The sequence below is a fragment of the Drosophila erecta genome, unplaced genomic scaffold, assembly GCF_003286155.1.
Source record: "Drosophila erecta strain 14021-0224.00,06,07 unplaced genomic scaffold, DereRS2 tig00000000-arrow-pilon, whole genome shotgun sequence".
Taxonomy (NCBI): Eukaryota; Metazoa; Arthropoda; class Insecta; order Diptera; family Drosophilidae; genus Drosophila; species Drosophila erecta.
In genome coordinates, this window is record NW_020825194.1 from 13,969,856 (window position 1) to 13,994,304 (window position 24,449).

The 24,449-nt window shown below is 39.6% G+C and overlaps 1 pseudogene; it reads right to left on the minus strand.

Moving 5' to 3' along the window:
• Positions 1-5,047: 5,047 nt before the first annotated feature.
• Positions 5,048-10,226, minus strand: LOC26526280 (annotated as a pseudogene).
• Positions 10,227-24,449: the final 14,223 nt, after the last annotated feature.

A 24,449-nucleotide genomic window follows, 5' to 3' on the forward strand; every position in this document is an offset into this window, starting at 1 on the left:
GGGTGCTTCTCGCGTTTGTCTCAATGATTTTGCAAATTTCCAAATTGCCCGAAACTTTTCTGGTACTTAGGTTCATTGAATTTTTTCATCGTAGTCCTACTAGCCAAAGGTGGGAAGATGCTGCTCTCTATAAATGGGCTTGTGTGTAAATAAAATTCATAACTAAATTTCTGTGCCGGATTTTGGATGGAGGTTCGTTGTAAATTTGGTTGCTTGAATTTGGTTTTTTCTTTTGAGGCTTCGGCTTGGGTGTTTTCGAGGGGTTTTTACTAGTACAAGTCGGAAATGTGTAATTTCATAAGACGGTTTTTGCAGTTTCTTGTTTGCCAAGTCTCTGGGTGGTTGGTTGGTTGGTTGGCTGGTTGGATATTTGGATAGTTGGATGTATGTGTCGTCATAGTCGGCGGCTGCCACTTGGCCGGGCAACTTTGCCATGAATTTATAAATCAAAACGTTCTGCTGTCTAGTGGCCATTGACTGGCTGCTGTGGAGGATGGGTCGGGGTCTCTTGCTCGGATTGGATGTCCTGTCTTGTTGGCTGAGGGTCTGCTGCAGTGCAGCGTGTAGTGGGTTTCTGTGCTTTAGTCCCCCTTATGCTCTCATGCCAGCCATATTTTATTTATTGATGGCAATTATGCCTCGACCTCGGCTATTGCCAGTAGTTTATATAAATTTGGAGTTTTGTTTGATGTGCTTTCAGCTGCATGATGCTATGATGATGGTTCGAACTTTTGCCAAAGAAACCAAGTCTGACCACAATTTGAAAATGGGAGTTTGGGTGTCTGAAGCTGGGTTTGAGTTTGGAGTTTTGAGTTGCGAGTTTGTCAGCTGTGCTCGTGACACTCGTGCCGAATATTACTTAAAGTTGCGGTTCTGCTGGCCATGCTGCTGATGCCTTCATTTTGTTTGATATACTGATTTTGATAATAATTTTGATTACGAATTGGATTTGGGTTAAGTTGTTGTGTGTCTTCGAATTTGAGATTTTTGTGCGGCGGCCTTTGGGCGAAAGTAATAGGCTTGAGGACTCTTCGCCTCTCCTGGGGCGGATCAAAGTGGTCATGGTCATCGTAGAATCTTTTGAGGATGGATGCTGCCTGGGATTCTGATTTTGCCGGCTCAACTGATTTTGGTTTCTGGTTTAGCAACCCTCTTCTTTGAAATCGCGTGCCTTTGTTTTTGTTTCGGTTTTTGTTATAGTTTACAGTGCTCGGATTCAGATTCAGTTTCTGTTTCAGTTTTTGTTCTTGTGGATTTGGAATTTTCACGAGAGCTGGGAATTGTTTTGTTTTGCTGTGATTTATCTGCCCTTTGGCCGCTCGCCTCGCCCTTTGGCCGCCATTTGTAAGATTTTGGCCAGAAAGTTGCCAGGAGTTTCCCTAACCATGTTCCTGTTCCTGTCGCGTCTTGTTCGCCAGCTCCAGCTCGGAATTTTTGGTGCTTTTCGGCGGTCTCCGTTTTTACTCCTGACATTTTTCGCATTAAAACTTCCGCAGTTTCTTGTAATTTATAATACTGCCTTTATGATATTTAGCTGTGCTTCTTTTTTTTTCGCTCTTGTTTTTGAATTTTTGGCGGCTTGGTTTTGTTTTCGGAATTTAATGGGTGGGCTGCGAATACTTAATCATCTTAATGTGGTAATAATTATGCGCCGAAGGTTCCTCGAAATGCTGCGACTTCTGAACAGGATTCGTTTTGTTTTTGACTTATTTCATTTGGCAATGGTTTGGTTGGACTGTTGAATGTGCATTTTTTCTTATTGTCATTTTGATTATTTTTAAATGCTATGCTGCTTTGTATGATTTTGGATAGAGTTTTGATTACCTGGACTGTTAAATGCATTAAATGAAATTTCGGTCTGAATTTTGAATTTTGTGGCCGGTTTGATTTGAATTTTGGGTTTTGTTTTTCAATTTTGATGATTGCCAGAGGAGCCGAAAGATGAATTTGGATTTTTGGTTTGGTTTGGCTGGTTCTAAAATAAAGTAATTTATATATGTTATTATTATTTTTTGTATTGAAAAGGGAGACCTCTTTGTCTATTAAAAGTATTAAAATAATTTAACAGCATTTAGATTACAAAGAAAAATATTTCTCATATAATTTGCTGATATTTTTTTGAATACATTAAGGATTTTTGTGATTTAAGGCATTTGGATTTCATTTGAGATTCAAATCGGGTAATTTTGGTATTCCAGACCTTTTTAATTGCAAAAAAAAATATTGAAAAAAATTTTAATCTGGTTGCACATATTTTAAATTTGATAAAGTGAGCTAATTTTAAAAGGGAATTAAAATTTTGAAGTAGATACTTTACGAGAATAATTTGAAATGCTAAACATTTATATATTCATGAAATGTAAAAGTTTTTAAAGGAATGAAAGTAAAGTGAATAGTTTTGTTCTAAATAAAATTCAGTTTTTTGAAAGATTTTCTAAATTTTTGATTTTTGTATTGCTGTTTGTTCCGTATTTTGCCGGATAAGACATTTCCATAATTGCAGTCTAAATTAAAATTTTAATTAAAATGTTTCTTGACTGTATTAATTTCCTGATGCATTTAGATCATTCTTTGATTTAATATTTTTTTTTCATTCACCTTTTGTGAAATTATGTATATAATTTTTTAAGAACTGGTTTTATTGAAATTGTGTTTATCATAGCAATTTTTTGTTTCTTTTTTCAGATTTATATTTCGATATTTTCAGTCATTAGGATATTTGAAGAAGAAATGTTTTTCAAACTTTTTTTTAGAACTAGATTTGTTAATTTTTTAAATTTGTTTGTTTGCATCTTCAATTTACTAACTAAATGTGATTTTAAATGTTTTTAGTTCAAACTGTGTATAAATGGAATTTTATATGTTACTCTTTTTCTAATATGGTTTTTTGTTATTTTTTCTTGGTATGGCCTGAATTAATTGCTTATAATTTGTCGTAGTCGAAAAATTCTCCTTACTTCAAATTATGGAGCTTATTATTAAATTTTTGATTTGCTAGATTTTTGAATGGAAACTTAACTTGGTGTTTTCGAAAATAAATTTGATAATTAATAAACATCAATTTTTAAACATATTAAAATTCTAACCATTTTGGAGAAGACAACTAAATTTTTTGGGATATTGATTTTGAATTTGGTACAAACTTTTGCTTTTAAATATTTGTTCTTAAACTGCTTTTAATTGCTTAAATTGCTTTAAAATAAATTTTTTTTTTTGGTTTTAAATAAGTTAGAAATAATAATTTGGCATTTCATTTATGATTTCAATTGCGGTTTTGATTGATTTTGGCTGGATTGATTCATGGCTGTAGTTTTTAATAAAAAATAAATAAACAAACATTTAAATTTTCTAATTTACTTTCGTTGCTTAAATGTTTTGGCCTGCAATGATATATGATATTAAAATTTTGACGTCTTGATTTGGAATTTGGTCGTGATATTTACTTTAAATAGCTTTTGAATTTGTTTAATTTTAAAGCTTGATTTGGAATTTGAAAACGGATATTTACACTTATAATTCAGAATTTCGGTATAATTATTATCCTTGATTTGGAATTTGATATTTTGTCTTGTGCTTATCTGAATTTGGAACTGATCTTTACTTTTGCAATTCTGAATTTTATAGTATTCTTTGTTGATTTTGAATTTGTATAGATATTTATTTAATTTTAAGCTTTTTGATTTAGAATTTGAGAATGTTGTGGTTTTTCAGTTTATATAAAAAACAATTTTAGGATTTTTAATTAATTTAGAGGAGAATTGTTTAATGCTTTTGTTTTCTACTTGGATTTGAATTTCTATACTGCAGTCAATTTTTATAGTTGAAAATGAGGTAATCTTTTAATCTTTGAATTTTTGATAAATTTGAAATTTTGAATTTTATCAGTAAATTTTAAATTAAAGATTTATTTTGAATTGGCTGCTTTATATTTTTCAGTACTGCCATTAGAAATAATTAAATTTTTCTTAATTTTTGTAATGGGTTAGAATTTAAATTTAAATTTGGCTTAAAATTTTACTATAGTTTTGTTTTTAAATGTTGATGGATAATTCATATTTTTAAGTTGATTAGCAATACGATTTTTTTGCTTTTGATTTGTAATTTTGCGATTTTGGATTTAGATTCAGACTAAATATTTTATAAAATTCTTTAAAATTTTATGGTAAAAATTTAATTTTGTGTATTTTGAGTAATTGTATTGTATTTTTGAATTCAGTGGGCCGATTAAATTGTATTTTTCCCTTTTAACCTTTAAATTTAGCTTTTAATTTATTTGACTTGAAATTGAATCTGAATAAGTTTTGAAAAAATATTTTTTATAAAATAGTTTTTTTTTAGCTTGAATTTTAGGGGTTTTACGGTTTTAATTTGTTTGGCTTGTTTTGGATAATGAAGGTCGATTATATTTTTTTGTATAAAAAATACTTTTGAAATTTGAATTTGGATGGATTTTGGATTTGGTGGTTGTAATCGTTTTGATATCGTTGTTTGCAAATTTTACGTCGGGGGTAAATAAATAAAAAGAAGAGATTTTAAAAATGCTTATAATATTTTTAACCGGAATATAGTATTTGAATTGGCTTGGCATTGTATTGATATAAATTTATCTGAACTAATCGTAATGAGGTTTCCGTTTGTATATTATTTTCGTCGGTCGAAGTTGTTTCTAAGTCAATGACCAGAAGACATTTTTGTGTTCCTAAGGGTTGGGGATGGTTTAAATGACTTCCTGGGGTTTTGTACCGTCGCTTGCTGTACAAATTTCTAGCAGCACTTGTGGCGCATTAAATATTTCTTTGAAATTTTCAAAAACGTGTAATTAAATAATGCCGCAACGCCTTTGCTTTCCTTAATGAAAATGTCAACGAAATATTGAAAGCGCTGAGAAATGCTTGAGATATTAAACTTGATTTCGGTTTGGCTATATAGTCCTTTCGCTAACCTATAACCTATAACTCGATTTAGTTGTGTTTTCTATCGAACTTTTGGGGTCAGGCTATTTCTTTTCTTCTTGGGAATCGTAGAAGCAGCTTCCTTTGCAGCCATTTTATTGCCAAAGGGGTGTGAGTGTTTGATGGGTGAGTGTATTGGTGAGCATACCCCTGCGCGTGTGTGTGTTGTCTAAAGTGTGTGTGTGGGGTGTTTGTGTGTGTGAGTGAGTGTGGCTGGGTGGTTGATTTGCGCCTAAAGCTCTGGGCCATGCGAAACTGTCTTTTGGTATTTGCTTGATTTTCGCATTAATATTGTGGTTAAACTAAAGAATCGTAAGGACGAAACGCGAATTTGGAATTTGTATTCTTTCGATTTGCGTTTTGGGACACAAAATGATAAACTATTGCATTGTGTGTGTGGAATTTGTCGGTGCAGGGGCGAACTCTTTGGTTGAATAATATAAATAAGATATTCATGGATACATGGTTTGCCTTCTGGAAATGAAGCCTTCTGCGATGCCGTAGAAGAAGAGTTCGTTTTTGGATTTTGAGTTGTATCGGTGGGATTTTGAAATTTTGCTTCTGGGCTGCTAACGAGAGTGAAAGGAGGCTCACCTTTGGCTCGTTTTTTGGGGCTTTGAATTTGGGTATTTTTGAATGTGATTGTAATTTCTTGGTTTTTGGAATTTTACTTAGTAAGGCTCCAGAGGGGTTTCTCAAATCGGTTTTTGAAATTAGTTTCTAAACAGTAGTCAAAACATACTTGCAAAATTCGGAGAGCAAAAGGTGGGCACTCAGTCGCTCTCTCTCGTCCTCTCTCTCTTTGCTGCTGCTTCGGCTCTCTCTCTCTGTCGTGGTTTGTGCTTGTGTGTGAATTCGCTGCAGGATGTGGGCTGTATGTGTGTGTGCTTCCTGTCGAGGGGTGGCTTTTGCTGCTTGGGGTAAATCACTGCCCCTGCTTAGATATTCAGCTGGATATCTACGGCGGGGCAGCTTTCTCCTTTCTCTTGATTATCTGCTGCTTCTGCCGGCGTCGGCGTCGCTGCTCCTTTTTGTCCTTCTCCTCCTTTCGCCGTCAAATGCTCGATCCTTCTTCTCGCCATCGAGTTCATCATCATCAGCTTTGTCGGATTTGGCCCCAGCAAAAGTGTACTTGGATATTTGGTTTGCGCCTGGACTTGAATTTTGGTTTCCTTCCTTGCAGTTTCTGTCGGATTTCGGTGTGATTTGGTGGCCGGATTTTTTGCTTTGGGCACAGGACTCTTCGGGCGGCGACGGGGCGTGGCAGTTGCTTAAGACACTGGCAGTTTGGCTTGTTGCGAATTTTGATTTGATTTTGGTAGGATTTTGGATTTTGAATTTCGTTCTTGGCGTGATTGTCATTGCAATAGAGAACTATGAGCAGTAAACACTTAAGAATTTTGTTGAGTTTCATAACAATTTCGTTGATGGGGATGTGAGTTTGATCCGGATGCAAGTTGTATGGTTACTGCTCGATCCATAATAGCTTTCCTTTCTTCAGCTTCTGGGGTTCCTTGAAGAAAATATTAAAAAAAAATATAAGTTTTTGCGTGAAGAATTGACGTTTTCATAAAGATCTACAAGTATAAAAATATTGCTTACCTGTAAGATATAAAAACGATATTATTATCTCTCTTCACTAAAGATTTTTCATCTCGTGCTGTTTGGCCAGATGTGTTGTAAACTTTCCAATTGGTTCCAGGCATTTAACAATTTTCTTGGCTATCAACTTTCCTTGATTTTCAATGTTACTTTGGAATTTTTCTTTTGGTTTCTTTTTTGCAATTATTATTAATCCAAGTTGGTATCGTGGTTGTTTGTTGTAAAGATATTTCAATTTTGCTTTGATTTCATTTGGAATTTAGCTAATTTTGGTTTTTTGAATTTGGTTTAACTTTTGCTTAAACTTAGGCTCTTGGTTTGTTGTGTTGGGTATTTTTTTTATACTTTAACCATATCACGAAAATGTGTAAGTTTTACATTAACAATTTTCGCAAATTGTTCATTTGTTGTTTGGCTTGTTGGTAGTTGGGTTTTTTATACAAATTAATCTGACATTCGGCGGTTGAATTTATGCAACTTTTTCGACTGAATTTTGTTGGGCTTGCTGCGGTGGATTTGGTTGATTTTGTTGTTCTGTCGGTGTGGAGACGCTGCAACAGCCTCCTTAGCGCCGCCTGGTCATGGCGCTTCGAGGAGTCCTCGATCCTGGTGCTTCTTTTGCTCCTGTGCGGCTCCTACTGCTGCTGCTGCTGCTGTTGATCCTCAGCGTTTGAAGATTGAAATGAAACTGATTGATTCTGCGCAGCAGGCGCAGTTTATATACCCGCCAGATCGGTCGAGCCGACGCCAGGCGATCCGATCGCAATCAGGATGCTAGAGCTTTGTCCATTGTCTGCCAGGATGTGGACAAAGGACGCTGTTGGCAACAATGAAAACCCGTTGGACAAGTTTATTATAGAAAAAGCAACGCTCAAAAGTTCGGAAAACGCTCGCGTTTCCCTTTGGTGGTGGGTCTGGGATCGCGGGGTGGTTCCAAGGATCGAGATCTGTAGGCAGCAGCATCAGTTGGCACACCTGGCGGGCTCAAAAAAGCTGCAGCAGCCGCTGGACCAAACTGGTTTCCGAGGGTCCGAGGGTTCGTTAGCAACATCCTGGCGTATCCTTGACCATTTGAACTGCAATTGTCTGGCCCGGATGATGGGAAAAGTTCCTCATTTGAACTTGTTTTTCCACACTCAGTTTCTGGGCATCTCGCATTGGAAACGGAAACAAGTTTACTTGCAGGAACGAAATTTGTCAGCTTTAAATTTATGAGCAGTACAGGTCAATAGCGGTTTAAGCGAAGGGCTCTTCTAACCCAGATTTCCCCATGTAATCCATTTGGAGTAGGCCGTCGCCCCAGACTCCCAACCATCCATGCATCCATCCGTAATCCATCACCCACATCAGCTGGAACTTTCCGCTTGTGGGTCAACCTTTTCCTTGGTCGCCAGCCGACGGTGAATCCTTACTCCTTTTCGTCCGTTATTTTTTTCGCATCTTTGCTAGTTTCATTTTGGATGCCATCTTTCGAGCATATCAACAAGTTAAGGGTTGCACCGCTTTTTTTGTACTTTTCCGTTTCCCCGAATCCCGGAGCCGAGCACTTTTATTATTTAAATTGCTTTTAACCCTTGTTTGGCCCGGGTTGGTCCCGGTCATTGGGTTAGAGGTGGGGTCACGACATCTATCCATGTCTGCGAGTGTGAGAGAGCATTCCGAAATGGGACATTAGGTGCAAGGCCGGCGAGGTTTGGTGGTCTATTGTGAATAAACCGTTTGGCTGCCGTTAATGATACGCCCTGTGTGCAAATTGAATTCCGGAACTACAGTATAGCTTCCTTGAAGGAATAACTCCTTTCTGAGAATAAAGATAATTGAATTAAATTACTTTTCTGAGGAGAAAGATAATTGTTAAATATGTCTAACAATAAGTTCTTAATTAAAAGAAAAGTTGTAGCTCTTTAAACTGAAATGGTTTTATAATATGTAGCAATCTTAGCAGATATAAAGACTGTTTTTAGGTATTAAGTATATATGTATTGAATAAATTTCGACTAGATAAAAAGGGATATGGTAACGTTATAGCAAATTAAGTAGTAACATTCATATCAACTAGTTAAGTCAACATTACTTTAGGCCTCATCTGTGTGTCAAGTCAAGACATACTTTATTACTGCATTGAACTCAGAACGATAATTTATTTACATTAAGGTGCTTAAATCTAGATATGTTGGCGCCAGAAGACTGTTTTACCATTTATTTTCTTGCACGAAACTTTGTGGTACAGTTGTGTACAAAATGCCTAAACTTTAGATGGAGGTTGCCGTTAGGCTCGGGTCCTTTGGCCACCTAAAATGTAGAGAAGGGGGGGACTGGACGAAAAGAAAATTTGCATATTTCTGTTAATTTTGCATTGAAGTTGGGTTCATAACGAAGAGGAAACACTTGAAATTTGCATACATTTTCCTCGCTCATACAAACACTAACACAAACTCACCCACACACACACACATACACACATCGACGAGGGGACTTCTATATATGCAAATTTGTATGTTGTAAAGTTTTCATATAAAATACAAGTAAAAACCGAAAGAGAGAAAATGGATTTGGGGATGCGGCCAAGGATGGGATGCCTGCTAAGGACAACGGACACAAGAAGGACAACAACACACTCGCACATACACACAGACAGGGCCTACACAAAGGAGGTCCCTGCCAAGAAGGATTGTGCGTGCCAGTTTATCCTGTGAAAGTGTCCTGACCGTGTGTATCCAGGCCGAGCGTCTGAGTGCCTGAAAAGTCAGCAAAAGATACACACAAACACACTCGCTCCCACACACACGCACACAGACACACTGCTCAACCCACACGAACAGATATGGGGAAAATAAATTCAACAAACGGCTTTTCCAGAGAAAATGCTGGCCTTTAAGAAGAAGGGGGTCCAAATGGGGGGGAGGGCAGTCGAGTCGGGTGGCATTGTTTGGATCAAAAAGGCGCCTAAAAATACTCACACAAGTTCCTATCTCTGCCCAGCTCCGAAGACCCTCATTTTTGGTTGGCCAACCATTTTTTTGGTTCATCCTTATCCTTTGCCATGTTGTTGGCCCGCCTGCCGCCCACATTTATGTTACCATAATTTGACTTCAAGAAAAAAATACAGAATGAAACAAGTTAAACTGCGGACAAGGAAAGATGGCATACTCTTTTATGTAACTGAATCTATATGCTTGGGGATCAGTTAGGTTTTGTAGCCGACCTTTGGCGATTAATTATCCATTCTAAATCCCTTTTTCGTCCTTTTGTTCGGGGAAAAATATGCTACGCACTGACTGAAAAATATGTAAGTAACACACCTTCTTAAATTTATTTATATTTTAAGAAACATCTCATTATAACTTATATTTTATGTTATTACACATGATATGTTTTAAATATTTCAATTCTTTTTAATTACCTAAAATAATAATATTCCTTTGATAGAATGATGGCTAGATAGATATTTAAAATAGGGATCCCACATTTTTCTTCATTGATGACAATGTACCTGTAGGTGCAGGATATTACTGTCAATATAGTGCGGATGGTGTTGATCGGCGTGGATTTTTCTATTAGAAGGGTATGAGAACAAGGACACTCATTAAACACACACATACAGGACACCCACGTTGGAAACAGGGAGCCAACACTTGCTAACCGAATTTCCGGCTGTAGTGTTTCGGCCATGATGGGTTCATTTTTCAGCACCCATACACACAAACACACACACATACTTATACAGGGATATGTGAGGCAACCACTTATGAAGCGAAAGTTGGCATGCGCACACACACATACAGAGGAATAGACTCTTAAGGGGGGCAGTTATGTGGGTGTGTGCGTGTGGCGTTCTTTTGCGGATTTAGCAGTCAACTTGAAAGCCAACAGGCAAAACTGTATAGCTAATGTGTGCATGCGAGTCCGAGGGTGTGCATAATGTGTGATTGTGTGGAAATTTTTGGGCAGTTTCATTTCGTTCATATTTATTAGTTGGCCCAGACACACGCGCACACACACAGCCACGGTCACATAAATACTTATACACCCACAGGCAGACAGAGAGAGAGTCATCAAAACAGGACAACAAGAAACGAAAACATTTTTTTACTTTGTATTTCGTATTTTGTATTTTGTATTCACCCTCATCAGTGCAAGTTTAAATGATGTTGCCTGTTCTATGGCAACTATCTCCAGAGTGGCAGTGCAGACAAAAAAACTAGGGGGTTTTTACAAACAAGGCAAGGTTTATAAGTTGATAACATAGTTTATTTGAATCTTATATAGCTTATTGATTTTATTACAATCTTCATTGTGTTTAAACAGAGAATATGGTAGATGCATTTACTCATTGATAATACATTCATTTAGGAATTTCTACTAGTAAGATATTGTAGATAAATATACTTAGTTTTCATCTTCTATATTAATATTTAAAGTTAATCTGAAAGAAATCCGCAACTTATTTCTCAGTGCTTGAGCGTAAGACCCATTTTCAGCCACAGATACACAAATACTGTGACACGGTTGGGCCTCAAGGATATTTCCCCCACCCCCCTTAATAGTTGGTGCTAGTGAAAGAAAATAGAGGGAGGAAAGCCTGGGACCAGTGGCCTGGAATGGGCTAAGCCTCAGCTCCTTCTAGCCCATTTCCTGACAAGCCAACAGTTCTGCATCTCAACTATAACTACTGGACTTCTGGCTGCTGTCCCCAGCAAATGTAATCAATTTTTATGCCATTATTGATGCTTCGCAAAGCAATTTAATTTGGTCAAGGGGTAGAGCGCCGTAGTCGGTTTCTATTTACGCCTGAAAATTGATGTGCAAATTAATTGGGATTTTTTGGCTGATTTTCCTGGCGAAGGAAATGGCTTCCGGTTGTGTCTGGCCTGTGGATAGAGTCTGCCTTTAAATGGGGGCGTGGCTGGGATGTGGTTGGGACTTTGGGATCCTACCGATGACACTGGAGAACCAAATGTGGGCAGGAAAATCTGAAAGAAATGTATCAAGAAGCTGAACTATATGTATAAACTTTATTGTCTAAATTACATTTTTATTATTAGTCAAACACGAAAAATAATATAGAAGTAATTAAAATCATGCACGTTCGTATACACATGATTATATTGATTTTATGATTTCTTTGATAACATCCTTAACATTTTTTCTCTTCTATTTTTTCGCACTTCACCGCCCGTTTCGCCGTGCTTTCATTAGTCCTTTGCGTGTGTCTGTGTACGTGTCCTTTTTGCGTCCTTCGACCAAGTTAAATGTAGCAGTGTTTGTCTGGCTGCCACATTTGGCATTAAACATGTGTGTTACCCATTTTTGTATTTTTATCATTAACGATTTTGTGTGCCAAAGAAGAATCCTTTTGTTTCAGCTTGAACCCTTCAGATATGTGTCTCTGCTTTTGCTTCTGTTTCTGCTGCTGTAATTGTATCTGTGGGTCCTGGGAGAGTCCCTCGGAAAGTGTGTATATGTTTTTCTGCGATTGTGTGTCCGTGTGTGACACATTTGTTTCCTTTTATAATTATGTCAGCTGCAAGTATTCCTCCTACAAAAGAGTTTATCAGCGCCATAAAGACACAAGTGCCTAATGGCTCTGTCCCCTCAACACTGTGAGTTGGGATTTGTTTTGCTTCGGGAGTAGAAATTTTTCCTACCAACTAATAAAAATGTTAATGAAGGATGTGAGGAAATGACAAGACTTGTGCTTTTATAAATGCAACGAAATTTTTCCGACGACTTTTTATGCCGAATTAAGTACCAGAAGATGCATAGGATATCTTCATTTCCTTTATTACACTTCCTTTAATTCTCGTCATGAAGTTTTCAAAATATCTTTTAAAATGCTGAAGAAAATACATCTTCCTTTTAAGTTAAGTTTGCTTAAGATAGGAAATAGTAGTTAGTTTGATAGTTTTAGTTTAGTCTTAGTTTTAGTTTGTCTCACAACCAATGTAGAATCTTGAAATCTGTTTTATAAGTTGCATTTTACCCTATCCTTTTAGTGCCAAATACCTTACTCTTAAGTAATTTCCCTTCAGCGATTCGCCGTTGTATAATTAATATAATTATTTTCTCGATTGCATTTCTCTACTGCTCCATATTCCTTAATGAATATTTTAATACCCGCCATAAAATGTCCGTTATTTTGCCGCCATCTGCAACAATCAGCACACCACATACACACACATTCAGAGGAACGAGTATATTAAGGATTCACAGTGTTTTCTTATCAGAGGCCTTAATTCCCGAGGGCATACACATACACATTATACACATACAAGCCACATACACACACACACACAGACATGAGTCAGGATTCCATTAGCATAAAAATGTCATAAATAAGAAGCACGCTTACTCGGCTCGCACTTATTATCCTCCTACAGAACCGGGGGTAGTTCTCAAATTCAAAATGGCGCCGCTTTCTTATTAGAATCGCTTAGGGGCGGAGGTTGTTCAGCTGGCAGCATCTTGCTGCGTTTTCGGGGGTGAGTTTTCGCACACCAAGTGCAAAAACCAGTTCTCAGACCCTCACCCCTCGACCATGCCACGCCTCTTCTTCTACTTTTGGAAATGGGTGTATGTGTGTGTTTGTGTGCGTGACTGTACCGTCATTGCTGGTCGAATGTCTCGGAGGCAGCCAAGATGACGTGTTCTAATTGATGTCGCCACGAGGGCTACAAAAAGGATTCCGCATCCGGGCATTTGAATATTGATTTTCCACTGCCACCACCCCCGCAACCCCGCAACCACCCGGTCCTTGGGTGGGAGGCTGTTCATTAATTAAGCTGACTTTGACGAGGGGAAAGTTTCCGCAGAAGGCATCGAGATGCCGGAATAGTTGCTCCGTCCAAGGCAGATCCGTAATGCGTGCGGTCGAACATCAAAAGTGGAACATGAAAAGCACTCGGCCGTGGAGTATGTGCGCCCAAAACCACCCACCAATACCCCAAAGCAGCATGCAAATTGCGTGTGTCCCACCTAATCGCCCCACTGAGTACTGAGAGAAATATTTCTTTAAATGCTTGAGACCATGCTCAATTGCTTTCTAAGAAATGTAGGAATGTGAGCTCTTAGTTGTACTTCAAAGAATTTATTTCAATGCGGTTAAAGAAGGTTTTTTGAACGATTAAATACTACTTTTTATTTCGTATTAGCATTTATTTTAGTTTGCACTTTCTCATTCTGACATCATAACATTGTAGCATCGTATTTATTGGCATTTAAAAAAGATGTAACTGATATTTCTTGCGAGTGTTCCCCCATTTTGGCTTTCCATTTAGACGAAATTGAGGCTGGGGGCCTCTTCTTGATGGTTGCAATAAATCATAAGCAAAGAGTTGCAAAAAACTACCAGTCGACAAAATGTTATGTACATGAATGTATTTAGAAGCCATGCTAGAAGGATGAAATCCTTTGCCATTTCCTGGCCCATTTCTCCCACTTCGACCACTTCTGCCACCGAAGCTTGGCTAAAACTTCTTGGAATTTTCTGCTGCAAATAGTTCGAGTCTCGTTCTGCCGTAACCCCCCCTACTCCGTCTCCGGAATATTTATAAATGAAAATTCCAACAAGAACGTTTTCTATTAAATTTCAGCTCCCTCCGCACGTGAAAGTTTTCTTGCCAAGGCCCTCCGTTTGAGTTTTTGGTTTTGGGTTGGGTGCCGAGGCCAAAACAGTTTTCGTTTTATTGCATTACATTATATACGATTCGTATGTACACATAGATATCCATATATATACATATATATAGGTTCTTTTTGCTGAGCAAACTTTTTGCTTTGGCAAAAGTTTCTTGCGAATAGAGCGAGACGGAGAGGACCCATTCAGGATCTCCCATTACTTTTCAGCTGCAAAGTAAAAGTTCTTAGCAGCACCTCCATCCCGATTGCCGCCCATTCCCATAGCCATTTACCAAATGTGCCAACTACTTTTTCTCAAGTACCACTGCGGGACATTAAATCCGGCTACGTGCCTCGTCCTGGCCACTGCCGGATTGTTGGATTGTTCAACTGTTGGAGGTATTATGCCATGACCAAAAGTTTGAATAGTTCTTCTGCAACACACGAATTGTGGGTGGATGCGAACGGATGCCTCCCTTTTTTGCCACTGCAATTCGTTTTGGCCCCAGCTATTAGATAAGGCTTGACCCTGCCATTACTCACAGCTAGTCTTGGATGCTTCCACTCCACTGCAACTGCCACTGCCACTGCCACTGCGAGTGTTCTCCTCGAAGATGCTCTTTCCCACACGGAGGTGATTCCACAACTGGACAGCATCCGTTCCCACAGGCGAAGAGAAGGCTGCTCGAAGGTTCCCAAAAACCTGCCTGTCCGGTTACCGGAGAAAAGAGTTAAAAAACTGCCCAAAAACAGTGTGAGAAAATCTTGGTCAATTTGACCTCTGACCGGCTAGCAGGAAAGATAGCCTAAGGGGTTGGAAAAATTCTAAGATGCTGTATGACTCCAAGGTATCGCATGATTTTTGAACGTTTCCCTAATTCAGCGATATAGCTATTATCTTAGAAACCCTTTCTATTTATTCTAATTAGAAAATACAATTCAATTTATTGTAATTTTCAGTTTAATTTTTGGTTGTAATAATCGATTTTCGCAACCCTTAAATCAAAGTGATGTCTGCTAAGATATCTGAGGGCTCTTAGCGCCGTTCCATGATTTCAAAATAAAGTATGATATTCAGTTGTACAATATTCAAGGAACAACCACAATGAGAGCTCCAAGAGCTCTTCGTTCCGAAAATTTATCAAATTGGGGGTTGGATTCTACGCAAACTCGAGACCAGAGTGCGGGAGGAAAAAGGCTTAGAGGGTGGGTAGGCTGGCAGGCGATAAGTTTTTATGTCTTGAGCTGATGGTGTTGAAAAGTTTTTGTGAAACTAAACACAGAATTTCAACCGCCCACCCACAGATCCCTGAAAAAGGATATAGTTTGGGGGTTGCTGGGCAGGAATATGGCCGCAGCAACTTTTATGCGGGCGTGTGCGAGTGGGTTTTAATGAAAGAGTGTACATACACCACATACACACACACACACACACACACACACACACACACACACACACCGATCTCCAGGAACGTTTTCTTGAAGGAGCCCAGGCTGGAAGCTGGAAAAAGGGTTGGAAAGGCACATCCTTGCCGGACACCGGATTGTCAGGAGGTGGACATGCCGTTGTGCATAAAAGATAATGATGTTGCCTTAAACTTTTGGGAATAAATAATAGTTGTAGCGCCCGCCACTACACCCCCACTGCCCATCTCTGCTGTCGCTCATCCCGCAGGCAGAATGTCCTTGTTTCAGTCTGGCTGTAAGCTAAGGTTATTATCTTTCAAGTTTTCAAGCCCCATGTGGAAGTGCCACAACAGGAGCAACAACAACATGCAACGAGCCGTAAAGGGACGGGACCCAAGGCCTTAAGCTTATAATTAATTGCATGTTTGGTCGAGACGAAATAATCCTTTGTACTGAAATACACCCGGCACCGGTTCTTCTCACATCCAGCCATCCTCGCCCCCTCACATCTTATGTTTGGCCATGCGTGTTTTTTTGGACCCAAGCCTCCCTCTTTGAGGATAGTTCGAGCAGCGCCCCAAAGTTTGTAACACGCCTTTTGGGAAATTCACAGGCAAATGAATGTTATCATAACTCCCACTGCTCCACAGGATCCCCACCTCTGCAGGCCTATCCACCTACCAGTGACCAGCTTGTTCAACTGTAAAGAACTATGCTGTACAACATATCTGCCTTATACATACTCGTATATGGCATCTTTTCTGACGACCCCCATTTCGCTCGCCCGTTGCGGTTGCAGCCCGTTGGATGTTACAAAATTATATTAAAATTGATGAAAGAGCCGCTAATTAACGAAACGCCGACCCGTCAAACGGAGCTAATGCAGCCTTTGTCCCTCTGATTTAAAGTGATCCATCTGGGCAGAAGTCGTCCCGGCCTTTATGGATATTAATGACGCGCTTTTGTGCGTGGGACTAATCAGCCGAGATACATCTGACTCACAGTTAGAATACACTGAGAATCTTAGCCTTACTCTCGGTATGATTAAATTTATTTTTTTGTATACAGTTTGGTGCAAGTATGATTAGATTTCTTATTATTTATACAGTTTCGTGCAAGTTTTTGTACATGTTTGCAACTTTAAAAGTTATTAGCTAATGAAATGTACCCAAGTTTGATGGCTTTATTCTTTGATTATTAATCAAAAATGTATAAAACCAGAAATCAAAATCATGTAATTATTTTTGCATAGAAATATATGCAAAATCAGTTGCATTGACATTTTTTGCTCAGTGAGTTGACAGTAATCAAATCAGATTTCGGAAGTTTTGAACTTATTCTTGATTGTCCTTGCAGGCTCAGAGGTACATAGTCATTCTGCTCATCTCACGCCCCTTGGCAGTTTTCGGCTCTATCCTATGACAACAAGAAGCTGGGAAGATTGAGGAGGGCAGGCAGCCAAATGACAACAATGGCCAAATTTTAATTGAAAACTTTAATTTGGCAACACAACGAAGCTTGCTTGGAAAAGCCGAACTGCAGGGTGAGGAAGTGGTGTCTGGATTCTGGATTCTAGAGTCTGCATCTTGGTTGAGGTTTAGGTTTATTTTGTCGCTGCTATTGCCATTGCCATCGCCGTTGTCATTGCCCTTGGCTACGTCTTGTGCAAAAAGGAGCAAAGGATCTGGGGCTGGGGAGGAATTTGCCAACAATAAAATGTCGAAATAAAACAAGAAATTCCGCTCCGTGTGTGCTAGAGTGTATTTACTTATGGCCAGACAGCATCACTCCTCCTGGCTGTGTGTGTGCATATGTGTGTGTCTTCTGGATGTTGTCCTTCGCACGCTTTGGTCCTTTTGCATCCTTGTTTCTTGCTCTTGATTTCTTGTTGCTGTCTTTTATGGCTGCCCTTGCCTTTGCCGCTGCTGCATTGTTTAAATATATGCACATGTCCTTCTGCCTGTCAGCCAGATCCTTTTGCATTTATTTCCAGCGCTCTTATTTATTTATAAAGCCAAGGCTCGGAGCTCGTCTGAATCTAACTGCTTCTTGTTGGGCTGCCATGTAGCTGCCATGTTCGGTTCAATTGTTTGCCATTCTTGGCCATTGTCTGGACGTCTCCAGTTCCATTCTAAAGCTCCCTCCCCATCTTCATCACCACCTCCAACTTGGCCATACTCTTTTGTCTGCGCAAAGTGTGTGATTCTTGTTCATCTTTTGTATGGGGTCCACTTGAAATTGATTTCTGAATTATTCACAAATTTGCGCCAGTCCTGCCTTCGTTTCGCCTCAATTGGCAGCCTCGCATTAGCCAATAACTTTGAACGCCACTGCCCACATCCTGCATGTCCTGGCCATAAGTCATCGGAAGCCGCCTCCTTCTTGCCGTTGGCAGCAGCTTGCTGATGATTGCTCCATCGCCTCCACAGCGCCTCCACTCTTCTGCCAGTTCATCAACTCAAATTTTATGCATTTTAGATGAGTTTTCCTCACAGTTTGTTTGCAACAACAAGAAAAACCAGCAAGAAGGAACATTTTGTTTTTCGTTGTTATTTTTATGCAACTTGATGAAAATTTTCAACATCAACATCAAGTTTGGGCAAAATGTCAATGGGGTGCCTTGCCTTGGCCAGCTTCTCGTTCTCTGCAGTTTCGAAATTCAAACCCGTTCGCCCAAGCCTGGCAGCATTTTGTGGCCCGATCGAAACAGGAGCGAATCCTTGAAGTATATAAGAGTAATATATACAAATATACCCTGTATACAAGTACTTCTTTTAAGTAACCTTTCTGCAATACACATAATTGATATGTTTAACTGATATAAAGAATACAATATTAGGTTCCTTATTTGCATGCCCAAGCGCCCATCAAATCCGCTCCATGTCCCCCAGAAAATTCATCAACTTTTCTGCATTTTTACTAATTTCAACAGTTAACTTCCTTTGGTTTTCATAGTTAACTTTTACCAGCATCGAAAAATGTTGTGCCTTGGCAAAATTTGAGCAGGGCCACGGAGAAGGCTTCCGAAGGATGTGTAATATTGGGATGACTTTGGAGGAGCGGAGCTCGAATTTTCAACTCACAAGTTCAATAAAAGTTTTGACGCTCTCGTCCTTGTTGCAATTTTATTTGCTGGCTGGCGAAAATGCAATTTCCAGGACACGGCTTTTCCGTTTTCAGCCGCCTTGATGCTGCCTCTGCACCTAAGGCAAGAATTTTCGCCCCTGGCAAATTGCATAAAAGTGGAGCATGTCGTTCGCCTCGAGCGGAGCAAAGCAAAACAGTGTCCTGGCCAAACTCCGTTGCAGAACTTTGCTTTTCTTAATTTATTTTGCTCACGAGCTGGGCGAATTATAATTACCAGCCAACCCACCGAGCAACAACAGCCAGTGGTGCATTTTGGGGATAGTGTACTGAAAAAAATCCGACAATGCAATTGCATTTGAGTATTTAATAACAATAAATTACAAGCAGTTCGGGTTTACTAATTCTATTATATTTAATATAGAAATTATAGTACAAGAACGTATTTGAAATTACTTTTTTTTTAATTTTGTAAATTTATAATCTAAGAATGGTTTTCGACTGTAACTCCAGTCCAGGTTGGAGTTTCGTTTTGGGGTTTGCCAGCTCGATTTATTGGCTTGGCTGGCGCCGAGTTCGATATTAGTGGTCAGGGCTCTCAACAAATTGTGCAGTTAGGCAAACGGCTTCCTGCGGAAGGACGAACAGGACGCGCGGCGGGACAGCCATAAATATTAAATATGATACTTTATGCACTGAACCTGCTTCTCGGACGGGGCTTGGCGGCTACTGCTGCTGCTGCTGCAACCTATCAAATATTCCTGGCTGGCAATTGGCCATCATCTCTGACGCTGCCTTGGCCACATCCTTGCAGGATATCCAAAGCGTGGCTGAATGAGCTTCATTTGCTTGCCCAGATACGCGCCGTATTTTGAATAACAAACTTTGAATGGGTCTGCGATGGGATGGAGCTATCCGGAGCGGAGCCCCAAAACTAATTAGTCGCGTAGTCCTAGTCGCATAGCTTGGTGTCCTGTAATGCGAAAGCCAAAGGAAAGAGGTCCTCGAGCGAAGACACGTGAGCTGCTGAGTGGTGAAACTTGCTTTAATATTAATAGCTAATTGCGACCAACTTGTCGTTGGCCTCTACGGATATAAATTTTAAAAGCCATATAATATAATACCTAAAAATTAAAGTTGATTAGTATCTGTAAAGGTTTATTGAAGACTTACAGCTTAAAGTATACCTAGCAAGCATTCTTATTTCTGGTATTTTAAAGTAAACAGCATAAATGTAAGCACGCGTTTGATACTTAAAAAAAAAAATATATTTGTAATTTTCCAATAATTGTTCTTTTCAGCCTGCATAGAAAATCCACTTGAAGTTCCATTTGATTCTCCAGCGGAAGCTGTCTCAGGCCTGGCAGGAAGCTCAGCCATTTCTCTGATCCTTCCACAGATTCATTCGGGAGGTGGAACTTTGTAGCTCATTAGAATATTTTCTGCCCAAAAACTTTCCGCAGCTAGAGAGTCGGCATTGAAAAGGACAAAAGAGATAGAAAGCAATTGAATGGGGCTAGTGAGGAGGCATGCATTTATTTATAGCGCAAAAGTAAAACGAGTGTAACGAGAAAAAAAGGCATTCTTTGTTGGCATTCCATTTAATTGGTCTACGAGTTGTTCCTGTCGAGACTTTGGACCAGCATATCCCGCTCCTCATCCGGTAAGTTTCCCAGGCTCCGCACTCATACATATCTGTTGGCCGCTCTGCATCTTGCAACTGGTTGGAAGCGGCTGGGCCTGAACTGGTCCTGATGGTCAGTAACCTTTGGCCCAAGAACTGCAAGTTCAGCTTCCCAAAAAAAAGGGTAAAAACCACCAAAGATGCTGCGCAGATTTCTCAGATGTTCTCATGATTTTCTTCGCTTCAAACTGGTCAGGGGCTGAACTTGGACGGGTCGAAGGATTGACGGGCATCTAAGGGTGGTTTTTACGGATAGTTTTGCGGAAGTATCTTTACCTAGCAGGGGTGTGTAAAGGGTCTTCACAGATATATTTGAAAAACAGTATATTTCGCTTACGCACCTGTCTGGCATGGCAATTACATTAAAATACACCAAAAAAGTTTATAAAATCGATGTAAGGATAAGATATTTTATGGGAAACCTTTTTTGCAATTTATTTTAAATAAATTCACAGATGCATCAGCTGGGTGATTGTGTGTACAAATAATTTTATTTTTATATCCTTATTTTCAAAATTGTTAGGCATTTGTTACCAATTTGGACATTATTTTGGATATTCGAAATTCGTTCAGTTTCCTTCAAACTCGCTCAGTGGTGTGTGTTCTTACAGATATCTTCAATTTCACCCTGATTTGTCTGCTTCTTAATAGTGGCGCTCTCTGTTGCCTGGCTTCCTAAGCAAGTTCGGATAAATGCTTTAAGGGTTCAGCTTTCAACCACCAGGTGGTGGCACTCCGGATAATTAAGTTATCCAGAAGCGAGAGCGCACTGTTCTCTTGGCGAAGAGGATAAAATGAAAACTCTTTTTTTTTTTGCAAACTGTAGGTATTTATTCTTATACTTTGAATATTATTTGGTACATAAACATATTTTAAAATAAATATTAATTAATGTTGAATTAATCCCATTTAATTATTAAGACAATTAATTTATAAATTTGTTTGAGCAAAATCAAATTATTAATAAAAGTATGTATTTAATTACATAGTTACGATTACAAATTCGGTATCAATTTTTTAAAAATAAAAAATATTTTCTTTGCTTTAATCTGAATATGCTTACTTATTTTATATAATAAAGCAAAAGTTTGAATAATTAATTTTTTGCTTAAAGATTTACTATTGGTGAAACCTGAGAAACAATTAAGTACCCGTTGTCCATCTGACCTCTCCTTTTGCTGCCATAGAACCCGACCATTCAACGATATCCTTTTTTCCGTATTACCTAGCGAAAATCTTATTGGTGAAGGCAAGCCAAGGCGACTTCAAGCCAAGTCCTTCGTTTCCACCTTTTTTGCAATCGCGTTCGGTTTTGGCTTCGCATTCGTCGTCGCGCAGTAAAGGAGTCAGCGATATAAAATAAATTAAAAGAAAGAGCCAGCAGCAGGACGAAGCCGTAAAGAAGAGGAGAGAAGGTCCTGGGCAAGAAGCAGGAGCGGAAACAGGAGGCAGGCCAGAGCAAAGCAAAGCCAAGCAAATGCTTTGCATTTTTAAAATAGAAAAGGGGCGGAGCACATTTAAATGTGGCTTGGTTTTTTTCCCCGGCATTCCACTTCTACATCGTCCTTGTCGTCCTTTTTTCACTTGGCTGCTGCCACTTACTCCGCAGTCCAATAAGATGAGGCCAAGGCAAGGAAGCGAACGACAGAGACGCAGATAGAAACTAGCTGGAAAAATAGGTGAGAGGGGGAGTAAGGTTCCTGGAAATGGCAGGACGTGCACTTAAAAGTATAAAAGGCAGCAAAAGAAAATTATCAAACGAAAACAAATATTAATGCCAGTTAAGGGGAAGGGGGAAAAGGCAAATGCAAATGACAGCTGGTGGGATGAGTGCGAGCAGAAGTGGAAGTAGCAGAAAAAGGACCCAGTGACAAAATGGCACTTTGAGGGCACGTAACGATGGTTGAAAAGGATATGAAAGAATTTTCGCAAACGTAGTTAGTTGGCTGGGCGGTTGGGTAGTTGGCAAGTTGGGCAGTTAAGGTGGTTGGTTCAACAGCCGCTTGTCTGATTCTCCAAAGGACCAAGCCCCAAAGGACCGAGAATCAAGCACCAAGCGCACAGCACCGGACTGCATTCATTTGTAAATATTGTAGCCTGCAGGATACGTATGCAAATAACATTAAGAGCATCGCATAGAAAAATGTAATTTCACTTGATTTGCTCAAAAATGCAAACAGAAGAGACGAGGAAGCACACACACACACAGGAACCGAACACACACCGACACGAAGGACACGTACACGGGCAGACAGATAACGGGCCATAACATGGTAGAAAGTTAAACGAAGATAAGAGCGAGAAGAAAGGAAGGAAGGAAGCAGCGGCAACAGGAAAAAGTCAACTCCTGACAGGATATGATGCGAAGGAAGAGGACCCCCCCCCCCAAGTGGAAGGCATTCGAGGACATCGAGGAAGTAGGCAGTTACTTCGATACGACGACTGGAGCGGGTAGTAAACCACTCGAGGGGAAGGGATCAAATGGAAATCGGTAGGGTGATACATACGGTCATCTCAACAAGTTTTAAGTCTTTATCAAAAAGCAAAGGGTCTGTTCAAAAATCGAGAGAGTCGAGAGAAAAATCAAAAAAGGTTATTATATAAAATTAATAGGAATTAATAAATATAATAACATAATTTTTTTTTGACTACCATTAAAATATATGTTTTAAAACTGATTTGAAAATAGGTCTCGTAATTCAAGCTTGTTTATGTATTTAAGTGCTGATTCAAATCCTGCGCCGTCCTCTAGCTTTTCATATTTTCACGTTCTGTTTTATGATATACCCTTCTGCAGTAACAGCCTACTTTCGAGTACTCTGAGCCAGTATCCTTCTGGTCCCCAATCCCGAAGTCTGGCCTGGTGTCTGGCGAAGCTAGCAACTCAATCGTAGCTGCTGCTATACGGGTGTCCTGCTCCTTCGCTGCCTGCGTGTCTATGGAAATATCTTATAGCTGACATCTACGAACATCGTCGGACAGCAATTGCATGCTCACTGGAAAAAGAGTGGAGACCTATAAAATAAAATACTATAACAATTCCAAATGAAAAGGATAGATGTAATCAGTAGAAGATCAAAACCTGCAATACAACATGTTCTTTAACTTACGTTTATTCAAATGATATTTAGAATATAACTTTTAAAGTATTTAACTTAAAATATTTAGAGTATAACTTAACATTCAACAGATATTGCTTGTGATAAACTAAAAATATCTTGTTATCTTGCTTGTGTCAAAGTTTTCTTTTCAGTGTAGTTGCACACACTTACAGTTGGGCGAGCGCACCGACACAGAGGCAGACAGTCGGCCTTTGGCTTACATTTTAAGTGTCTGAGGCCTCAATTGCTTTACTGGCTTTTCGACTGCCCAGAGAAACGATGGCGATGGTGATGATGATGAGGACGACGACGACGATGATGGGCTAAAGTCTGGGGGGATGGACGATGAGGATGAGAATGGCTGATGGCTGGGTTATGCAACCAAGGCGGTGAGTCAATGGACTCCAATTCGTTCACGTTTCACTTTGCCTTGGCGCGCTGGTCGTCCTTTGGTTCTTTTGTTGCACATTTTATCAGCGCTTTAACGTTCAATTCAATATAATGACTCCCCTATGCATAAAATGCCCGATGCACGAGGATTGGGGATGACGGTCGAGGAGGTCCTGGCAAGTGGAACGTCTGTGTGAACGAGCACATACTTTTTATGACGCCATCGAGGACAGGCAAGGATGTGGAGCGGGGCTGGGGATCCTGAAGCCGTCGACTTAAGGGGAAGATTTTAATTTGCATTCGTTTGCTTTCGTTTGCAGGGCTTGCAGGATGTTGTTGCTCCTGGATGCCTGCAAGCCTATATTTAATCGTTTTTGCAATTTCTCGTGATTTTCCCCTGCAGTTTGGTTTCGAGTTTGGGGTCTTCGTCCTCGGCGAACTTTTGTTTGGGTCCGGCAAATTGTTAAGTCGCCCATAAATTTGACTTGTTCTTGCAGTTTGGGGCTTTATGGGGCACCCACTGAGGCTATTTGCATAATGGTTTATAGAAAAGACAAAGCCGGGGCTCAGGTTTGGGTGCCCGGTTTGCTGGGTTCTGGACAAAGAACACGG